The following is an 11,731-nucleotide window of genomic DNA, read 5'->3' as shown; positions in this document are numbered from 1 at the left end:
AATTTAGGTTACTCATAGTCTCACTAATAGAACTGGAATTTTACAGAAACAAATTGTACATGTAGGGCATTTTTATTTTTATAAATTATATTAAAGTGGTTTATTTTTATCTCTATCATATAAAGGAATAACACAGATGTTATAAATTGTTTCTCCATGTAGAGGCTCATTCCTGTTCATATAGGAATATGAAAGGAGATTAAGGGAATGTTAATCTCCTTTCTGATTAATGGCAGAAGGAAGAGAAATGTCCACACTTCCTAAATTCCAGAATATGCTGCCACTATTATCTTTGCTACCATCAGCAACTTTATGATCTCTGCCACCTCTCTGTGACACATTAATCAAAGACAAAGCAAAAAGCCACTCAGACAAGAGAACCAAGGATGAAAAATAGGGTAAAATTAGAATTTTAAAAAATATGGTTCTAAATCTGTGGATAAACCCATAAGGCACAAAATGGAATGATCAGATACTGATCCTCTCAATGTGATCATTGTGATCAGTCAAATCCAACACAGTCCTGTGGAATGTGACCAGGACCAGCTAGCAACATCTGGGTTCCAATCCTCCCTCCAGTACTTCTGCACTTTGTATCCTTCTACAAATCATTTATCTTACTTAATCCTTAGTTTCCACAGCTATTAGATGAGAAAAGTAATTAATAACCACTAAGTACCTGAAAGCCCTAACACTGTTGACTCCCATCATGGCAACCAAGCCTCAATAAACTTAGCAGCAAAATGTGCTTTCAGACCTCTCCCCCGTATCTCAAGGATTTTGTTAAGATGATTTTAAATAATATCTGTGATGGTATTTTATAAATTGTGGAACATTCCATTGTTTGTTTCTAAATCTTTGAGAGTTGGTTTGATTGTCAATATTTAGGTTAAGGTTTGAAAATATTCAAACTTGCACTTCTGTTCATACATGTTGCAAACTTACCCCTCCTTGAAAAAAAATGAACTGGTTATCCCTCTGTCACTTATTTTAAACTATTCATCTTTTAAAGATGTCCAAAAGTTATATGTGAATTGTGGATTTCAGCAATATTTACTTTGAAGACATTGTTAAAAATTGGTCTTCTTTTTTTTTTTTTTTTTTTTTTTAATTCAATGGCTTCAATGAATTGAAATGATCAAATTCAAGGAATTACACCTATTCTTCTTCACAGACCTCAGCTTGCTCAGAGAAATAACCAAAGTTTTGTCTTTCATTTGTGTCTGAAATTACAAGTTAAGTATATGATAAAAATCATTGTTTAATATGTAAATGATTAATTGCTATAGTAATTAGCAGAAAATAGCTAAATTTAGACTAGCAGCCAATAACAAAATTCAGGGAAAGAAACATAATTTTTTAAAAAGTAATACTATACGAATCAAAATGGCAACATTATTATTACACAGTTCCGTAGCCTTAACACTATTGTTGTCAACTTTTAGTTTAATGAAGGTATCAACAGGTGTATGCCCTTGAATCAAGTATTATCCAATACTAATTTCTTTCTAAAAATTAAAAGATGTTTGTTTCTTATTTTTGCCATAAACTAGGCAGTTGAGTCTTTCTACTTTCTCTCCTCTTCTGTTCCTTTTCTCCACCATCTTTGTCTTCTTATATTCTCTACAGCAGCCTGTTTTCCTCTAAGTCCCATATCAACTTTTCTACATGATTCTGAATGTTAGATGTTACATAAGCCTGGCAAAAAGAGTCAGTGAGATTACTCCTGGGATTCAGATTGAATGTGGAAATGGCTCAGGGACACTTGTGATGCCAGTGCCACAATGTATTACACAGATCCACTTAATTCACTCCACATCTAAACTAAGAATCATCTGTAACATAATGGGGATGGCTATAGATTGAGAGTCAGGAAACCTGTCATTGCAACTCATTTGCTGCAAGACCTTGGAAAAATCATCTTGCCTCTCCGTACCCATATTTTTCTATTTACTATGTAGCACTCCTTTCTTAATATCTTGTAGACCAATAATTTGCATACTTCAGGTTAAGAGTCACCTGAGAAGAATGTTGAAAATACAGATTTGGGGGCTCTCCTTCTAAAATATTCTAATTTAAAAGACTAGGATGTGGCCTGTCAAATCAACAAGCACTTCAGGTAGCCCTGATGTAGGGAATACATTGGGATTTTTGTTTGTTTGCTTTGTTTTATTTTTAAATTAATTTATAAATTTATAATAACCTGTCTTTGCCTTCTTATAAATGGAATCAATCATGTATAATTGGGAGGTCTGGCTCCTGGCAGGCAGTATTGGCCCATTATATTAATAAATAGTGCTGTTCAGGTCTTCTGTTTTGTTACATTCTAAGTCTGTTTCTTAAAAAATAGAATATACTTTGGAGCTTGCTTTTATATCTAGTCAGAGAATATCTGAATTTTCATCATTGTTAGATCATAGCATTTAAAAACCAAACTAAACAAAAATATTAGATCCCTATAAACATACTTTGATAAGTGTAGAAAAATATGCCAAGAGCACATCTAGTGCTGCATATTTTTCACCTTTTCTGGCTATATTGATGTGTCAACTTAGTATTCTTGACAATAGTTGGTTAGGAGAACAATGCACATATGTATGTATAAGTTTGTGTTGATGTTGCATCACGGTTTTATAGGTTTCACTATGAAGCACATGCATACAAAACCTTCAGAAAGTATTACTGGTAAGACTATACCTTAAAAGAGAAAGAAAATAGGAGGCATTTACAAATCTGTCAAGTTTATAAGCCAAACGAATAGAAACAGTGGTCAAACTAAATCCAATAATTTTATTTTAAAATATTCTTAAAATTAAGGTAATAAGACAAGAGCTAAAAGACCCAAATGAAAAGAAAAAAAAAGTAAGTATTGTCAGTGGAAAATTTCTAAGAATAAAAGGCAATGGTTGGGATAACACAATAGAAATGACTTTTGGGAAGTTATGATAATAGACTCTATTTTCCAAAAGTAGTTATTAACTATATTCCAGCGTTAGTGATTAATTATACATATAGGATTATGTTTAAATCCTTTGTCCAATATAGTAAATCTTTAGTTTGAAAATGGAAATATTCCATTGTCTTCAGGAATGTCTAATTTACTAAGTATGAGAGTGAGACTTTTATAACTCAATATGTTCAATAATATTTGTGAACTGTTTTTCTAAATCCTTAATATCTTTGGTTGTTATAAACAAGGGAGGCATTTGAAGGGGATTAGAAATATGTGAGTGAATTATCATTTAAATAAATTTGATTCAGCCCAGAAGGGACAATAGAAAGACTTTCAGTCTCCGTAAATCCACTTTAATGTCAGTAAACAAATGGCCCAAAGTAGTTTTATCTTGTTCTGGCTGTAAAGGGTGAAATGCAAGAAACAAGACTGGAAAAACAGTCCTTTCTGTATTGCAGCCAGAAAAAGAGAACTGGCTTCAATTGTGTGCCAGTATAATTTTGGCTCCTTAGCGTAAATGTTATCCGTTTGTATAATCTCATAACTTAATTTATTCATCCATTTTAATGTATTTCTAAAATGTACTTTCCACACATGGCCTCAATTTCTTCCTTAAATGGTCTTAATAAAAAGCTGCAAACAAGTATTATAAATGACTACGATGGAACTTTAAATGGTACCATTTAAAGATTCAAAATATGTTGCCCTTCTTAATAATTTAAACTATTAAATTATGTTCATGCCACTTACTGATTTGTATATTAGAAGCAGGCAAGCTTACATATATATATATAAATATATAGAATTCAAGCAAGGGAGGGTTGCTTGATGATGATAGTGAATTGATAGAACTCAAGTAAAGGACGGGTAGCTGATGATGATAGTGTGAATAATACCAGGTTCATGCATCTGATCCTTATAAGAATAATGTAATACCTAACATGTGCTTCATAGTTCTGCATCTCCTGCTGTATGAACATCATCTCTATTACTCTTCACAACTCCATAAAGTATCATTCTTATTATCGCCATTTTACAGTTAAATAAACTGAGGCACAGAAACATTGGGTTCCAGTAGCCAGTCTCTAGAGTACATATTATATAATGTAGGTGGATGGCTGTTTATCCCCAGTGTCTGGAACATAGTGAGATCTCAAAATTTACTTTGGAAGATTAAAAGATATGAAAGATTTTAATGACTGATTTTTTTTCCAAATTTAGGAGTTATTTCTCATTTTTTATGTTTCTAGATCGAAAGCCAATTAGATTAATCCATTGCATTTGTTCTGCTTTTTTCGTTCAATTATTGGCTTTCAGCTATAAAAGTGTCTATACTAAGGCAATATTTCCTTCTGTATAATAAAACTTCTATTTGAAAGTAATTTTGGATTTTCAGGAAAGTTGCAAAGATAGTAGAGCAATTTCCTGAATAATCTTCATCCAGTTTCCCTAATGTTATCTTACATAATAGCAGGTATAGTACATTTGTCAAAATTTAAAAATTAACATTGGTTCAATACTATTATAATTTAATCTCAAACTTTATTTGGTTTTCAGGAGCTTTTCCACTAATGAGCTCTTTTTGCACTAGGCTCCAGTCCAGAATTCTGCATTACCTTTAGTCTTCTCTGATAAGTGGCAGTTTGCCAATCTTTTTTCCATGATACTGACAGTTTTGAAGAATATTAGATTTTTGGTTGAATGTCCCTAAATTTGGTTTGCCTGGTGTCTTCAAAGGATTAGGCTGGGTTATTGGTTTCTGAGGAAGAATGCCAGAGAGGTAAAGTGCCCAACTCATGACATCACATCACGGGGTACATGATGTCAATGTAAATTACACAGAGTATGTTAACCTTGATCATTAAGTTAAAGTAGTATTTGACAGGTTTCATCATTGTAAAACTATTATTTTTTCTTGTTCATAACCTATTCTTTGGAAGTGAGATACTAGGCCCAAATCATAGTGGAGAATTAATCTCCACTTCCTGGAAGGGAAAGTATCTACTTATATTATTTGGAAAGCTTCTGCAAGGAAGGTTTGTCCTTTATTAAAGAATGCCTCATTCACACCTAAAAAGAGAATGAAGGAAGTCATGAGAACTGAGGAGAAAACTATTATTAGCCATAAATTTTATAATCAATCACTGTGGTTAATTTAGAAATTTGGTCATGCTACTGGAATGGTCTTTTCTAATGTTCAGCCACTGAGCACATTTTCTACTCAAATTTCAAAGCTCTGTGTCCCCAAGAACCTGGGGAAAAAAATATCCATTCTCTCATACTTAGCTACATTACTTATTGTCTTCTAAGACCTATCTTAAAGAAAAAACTTAAAAGCTTTGTATCCCCAATATGAGTAAGCTATCAAAAAGACTGAGGGGAGCAAGAACTGGGCAAAAAAAAGGAGAACAGGATGTGGTCTCAGTTAAGCCCAGGTTTGACCTGGTTGGTAGTGGGCTCTGGATGTAGTTTCTGTCCACTGAAGCATTATCTTTGGAGAAGAGGGTAGCTTCCAGCTGTTAGTCGCCACCATTCACAGAAGCTGCTAAATGGGTGCCCTGGGCTGTAAAAGGAGAATCTAGGTGGGAAAACAACAGAATCTGTTATATTGTATGCTTCACATCTCAATTAAAATAACTAAATATTTATGGAGAATAAATTATGCTTCATATAAAAAGATGTAAGGTATTATAAAAGATATCATATACATTATTTTATGTAATTGATGTTTGATTCCAAAAGTCTGGAAAAGATTAATAATACACTAAGTATTCATAATTACCTTCCTTTACGTTTTTCATATGTATATGTGTGTATATGTATACACCCACATACACATATACACACATATTTACATATTGCATATTTGTGCATGTATATAATGTATATAACATAAAATGTACATATTATATGTCATATACAGTGTGTGTGTATATAGTTTGGAGAATTATTTGTTTTTTTCCCTTGTAGAAAATAGGCAGAAATCTATTTTGAATGGATATCATCAAAAATAATAAGACAAATTTTAGAAAGTAGATTAAGATTCAATGATTTCCAGTAGAAAATCCTCCAAGGCATTATAGTATATTTTCACAATCTCTAGAGTACTAAGAACAAAACATAATTCTTTATTTTTATTTTTATTTTTTATTGTATTTTAGATTCTGGGGCACATGTACAGATCATGCAGAATTGTTGCATGTTTGATTTTCTGTTCTTGTGTAAGTTTGCTGAGAATGATGGTTTCCAGATTCATCCATGTCCCTACAAATGACAGGAACTCATCATTTTTCATGGCTGCATAGTATTCTATGGTGTGTATGTGCCACATTTTCCTTGTCCAGTTTGTCATCGATGTGCATTTGGTTTGGTTCCAGGTCTTTGCTATTGAAAACAGTGCTGCAATGAACATATGTGTGCATGTGTCTTTTTAATAGAATGATTTATAATCCTTTGGATATATACCTAGTAATGGAATTATTGGGTCAAATGGTATTTCTAGTTCTAGATCCTTGAGGAATTACCACACTATCTTTCACAATGGTTGAACTAATTTACACTCCCACCAACAGTGTAAAAGTGTTCCTATTTCTCCACATCCTCTCCAGCATCTGTTGTCTCCAGATTTTTTAATGATCACCATTCTAACCAGCATGAGGTGGTATCTCAATGTGGTTTTGATTTGCATTTATCTAATGACCAGTGATGATGAGCATTTTTTCACATTTTTTCATATGTTTGTTGGCCCCATAAATGTCTTCTTTTGAAAAGTGTCTGTTCATGTCCTTTGCCCACTTTTGAATGGGTTTGTTTATTTTTTTCTTATAAATCTGTTTTAGTTTTTTGTAGATTCTAGATATCAACCCTTTGTCAGATGGGTAGGCTGCAAAAATTTTTTTCCATTCTATTGGTTGCTGATTCACTCTAATGATTGTTTCTTTTGCTGTACAGAAGCTCTGGAGTTTAATTAGATCCCATTTGTCTATTTTGGCTTTTGTTGCCAAGGCTTTTCGTGTTTAAGTCATGAAGTCCTTGCCTATGCATATATCATGAATGGTTTTGCCTAGGTTTTCTTCTAGGATTTTTATGGTGTTAGATCTTATATTTAAGTATTCAATTCATTTGGAGTTAATTTTATTTTGGTGTCAGGAAGCAGTCCAGTTTCTGTTTACTGCACATGGCTAGCCAGTTATCCCAACATCATTTATTAAACAGGGAATTATTCCCCATTGCTTCAAAATATAATTATTTATGTGAAAAGCAAATGCCATGCTTATCCTGTGTAAATGGCATGAAATTACCCTTATAAATGGGGTCTCTTATCGCAGAAAGGAATCAAGTTTGTTTAATCCAAGCGTTCAAGATAGATGGCTGAGCATTAAAGAAATTCAGAAACCAATGTCTTCAAACAACAAGTGCATGAGTAGCCACTTGTGCATATCTTGTGACTGAAGAAATGTATAAAGACCTGTTGTGCGACAATAAATCAACCCTTTAGAGAAAACAGGAAATGTCAGGGATTATAACTAGGTCAGATACAGAATATAAATTCTATCACTTCCTGGTTACTAAAGAAGCTGTGCTCTTCTGAGCATGGAAAAGTGAGGTGATTTATGGATAGAAAGGTGCTAAAACCAAGCCGCATTTATTTTAAAGTCTCAAAGGCTTGAAGGAGAGAAAACATCTTGAAGTTTTGAATAAGTAACTGAATTTATGCCACAATTAATAACTGCCTATAAGTGTTAAGATCATGCTTGATTAGAGTGGTGTCCTTATGACCCAGCTGAGGGCTAGAAATGTAGAATATTTTTCCATATGAGCTGAATGAATTAATGTGGGAATAATGAATGAAAATATACTAGGTGGCTGTAGAATGATCATCTTTTCTTCGGCTCCTGTAAATGTAAACAGCCACATTGCTTAGCAGGCTTAAGTCTCTGCTCTAATTCTGCTAATAGCTACCTCTGTGACCTTAATCAACAGTCTTAACCCTATGTAGCCCTCTTGTTTCATCTGCAAGATAAGTTATGCAAAAAGAGATCAAAGGTCTTCAGCAGATCTGAGTTTCGAAAATTTGCTCTTTAATCATAACTATCATCCTGGTGCCAAGAAGAACATAAGGGAACTATGAAGAACAGCATTCTAATCACTAAGTACATGGACTGAGATTCTGGAACGGTCAGACAGACATGGTTTGAGCCCCATGTCTGCCATCTTCTAGACTTATGATCTCAAGGAGGCTATTTAACAGCTCTTTATTTATAAATTTCAGGTGCGATGAAGAGTAAATAATTTAATTATGTGACATACCTAGCATAATATCTGGTACATAGTGACTACTTTCAATTTTTGTTACTATGGCTGCTGTTGGAGGTTAAGAGAATAAAGTGATGTTCCTCCAAGCAGAATTGTTGTCTTTGCTTTCCTAAGACCAGATAGTTTTTAATTCTCCAAACTAATATTGTCATAAAAAGTCAGTGTTTTAAGAGCAAACACAAATAATGTAGATACTGTTCTCAAGAATAATTATACAATAGTAATAAAACCTGGCCAGCCAGGTGACTCACATTGGTAATTCCAGTACTTTGGTAGGCAGAAGCAAGAGGATTGCTTGAGCATCCAAGTTCAAGGCCAATCCGGGCAACAAAGTAGATGCTGTCCCTAAAAAAAAAAAACAAAAAGGATTAGCAGGGTATGATGTTGGCATGCAACTGTGGTCCCAGCTAGTTGGGAGGCTGAAGTCGGAGGATCACTTGAGCTACAGAGGTTGAGTCTGCAGTGAGCTGTGTTCACACCACTGCACTTCAGCCTGGGCAACAGCCTGGGCAACAGAGTGAGACCCTGTCTAAATACATATATATATATATACACACACACATACACATACATACATATATATATATACACATACATACATATATATATATATATATATATATGTATGTATGTATGTATATAAAGGTAACAAAACCTACAAGATTGTTGTTATGACCCCACCGTCACATAGACAGGTTTGCAAGTTCTTGGGTAGTATGACTATTCCAGATCCAAAAAAAAGATTTTTATGTGTGAGATTGTTCCCCTAGGGAAAGTAGAAGCCACAAATATTTTACCGAGAAAAATAATTTGTAAGCATCATATAATTCCTAATTTTGCTGTTGTAGTAAAGACCTATTGGTTTGTGTAGCTGTTATTAATGCTAGTTCACCAAATAGTTTTTGGTTTCTGCATTTAGTCACATGACAGGTCTATCAATCAGGGTTCGCCAAAGAAACAGAACCAATAGGAGAAAGATATATATGTTTATATATCAAAGGCCTGAGGGCTAGAGAGCCAATATGTAAGTTCCAGTCTGAGTGTGAGGGCCTTAGAATCAGGAGCACCAAAGGCAGAAGAAGATTGATGTTCCAGCTCAGGTGGAGTCAGGCAGAAAGTAAATTTAAACTTCATCAGCCTTCTTGTTCTACTCAGGCTCTCAGTGGTTTGGAGGATGCCAACCCAGGTTGTGGAGAATCATTTACTTTACTCAGTCCATCCAATCAAATGCTTTCCAGAAACAGTCTCACAAACACCCTCAGAAATAATGTTTTAGCAGATACCTGGGCATCCTGTGGCCCATTCAAGCTGACACCTGTAATTAACCATCACAGCAGAATTGCATTTCCTGACTTTATTGATACTGGGTGGGGCCATGAAATTGGGTGGGGCCATTATTGTAAGCCAAAGTAAGGTATGCTGCTTTTGAGCTAAAGCAGTTCATTGCTAGCCCAAGACCTACCAAAGGTCTCTTTATCTAGTGACCAGCAATGTTGCAGATGATCACCATCCAGTAGAATTTTCTGCAAAGATGGAAGTATTCTCCATAGTATCCAATATATTAGCCACTAACCACATGTGGTTCTTGAACACTTGAAACATGATTAGTGAAACTGAGGAGGTATATTTTAAATTTCATTTAACTTTAACTAATCTGCAGTTAAATTTAAATGGTCACCTGTGGCTGGAGGCTACCATACTGTACAGCATAGCTATAGGAACTGGCTGTTGTCTCTCAGTTCTAGAGAATGATCTAGAACAGAATCCCCAGGAAAGTGCTGCGAGTTAGAGATAAAACTTGTTTAAGTTCCTGAGACTGCAAGTCTGTTACCAAAGGATAACTTAGATTTTTCTGATAGATATGGGTTACCTTCCAGCTCTTTTAATTGCTGAAAACTTGCTACCTCACAAACACACCCAGAAATAAGATTACCCACTGGAGTAGTCTCTTAACAAACATGTTACAAAGCGGTAACACTACTCTTCTATAGCTGATGGATTCAAAGTTAGACAGGTCATCCAAGCTGGGATAATTAGATCATCTTTCCTGAAAATAGAAAGACAGAGTGTCTGGGAACTATTGGCAGCTGAATCATCATGCTGACACTCTTAAATTTGCTCTTTTTCTTACCCTTCATTGTCACTTTTTTGTTTAGTTTCAGTGAAGTAACACAGCATCTTTCTAATATACTCTCCTTTTGTCACACAAAGCATAATAATTACTACCAAGGAACATGGATTTATATGTCTGCAATAAGCTAAAAAAATCACTTGAAAACTGGACAAGAAAATTAATTTGCTAATATTTTTCAGAGTACTAGGAGAGTAGAAATTTCTCAAAGGTATTGTGTTTTAGGCCAAATGCAGAGGTTCACGCCTGTAATCCCAGCACTTTGAGAGGCCGAGGCGAGTAGATCACTTGAGGCCAGGAGTTTGAGAACAGCCTGGCCAACATGGTAAAACCTTGTCTCTACTAAAGACACAAAAATTAGCTGGATGTGGTTGTGCACACCTGTAATTCCAGCTACTCTGGAAGCTGAGGCAGGTGAACAGCTTGAACTCAGGAGGTGGAGGTTTCAGTGAGCCAAGATCGTGTGCTACACTCCAGCCTCGGTGATAGAGACTCTGTGTCCAAGAAAAAAAATTATATTTTTCATTATATTTTCTCTACCAGGATCCTTACTGATTCCATTTGTTTCCCGTTTGGCAACAGAGTAAGAATTCTTCTCAAAAAAAAAAAAAAACTAAAAAAAAAAAAGTTATTGTGTTTAAATGCCCTCTCTGATAAATGTATTCAACAAATACGTTTTTAGTGCTGGTTATATTCTGGACTCTGCACTAGAAAGTGAGGATTCAGTGGGAAACAAAACAGATTTGGTCCCCATCTCCATGGCATGTGATAGAATACAGATAGGATTGAGTATTCCAAATGGAGTCAAGTGTCTTCCACCTCTAAAGTCTATGCATGGAGCCACATTGATGGCTTTGGAGCACTTCATCATAGCCCAAGTGGCTGAGATCATAGAACAGGTCACTCCTTCCCTCTCCCATTTTCTATACTTAAGAAAATCCCTGCAAATAGAGTGAGCTAAAGATTAGCATTAAGAATTTGATTATAGGTGTGGTAGCTCACACCTGCAATCCTAGCACTTTTGGAGGCCAAGGCCAGTGGATCACTTGAGGTCAGGGGTTCAAGACCAGCCTGGCCAACATTGTGAAACCCTGTCTCTACTAAAATACAAAAATCAGCCAGGTGTGGTGGTGCATGCCTATAATCCCAGCTACTAGAGAGGCTGAGTCAGGAGAATTGATTGAGCCTGGGAGGCAGAGGTTGCAGTGAGCTGAGATCACGCCACTGCATTCTAGCCTGGGTGACAGAGCGAGACTCTATCTCGAAGAAAAAAAAGAATTTGGTTATAAAAATATAAATATCCTAAGGTATTTTATCCTTACTAGTTTCCC

The sequence above is a fragment of the Cebus imitator genome, unplaced genomic scaffold (assembly GCF_001604975.1).
Source record: "Cebus imitator isolate Cc_AM_T3 unplaced genomic scaffold, Cebus_imitator-1.0 Scaffold152, whole genome shotgun sequence".
Lineage (NCBI taxonomy): Eukaryota > Metazoa > Chordata > Mammalia > Primates > Cebidae > Cebus > Cebus imitator.
This window is presented reverse-complemented; position numbering follows the sequence as displayed.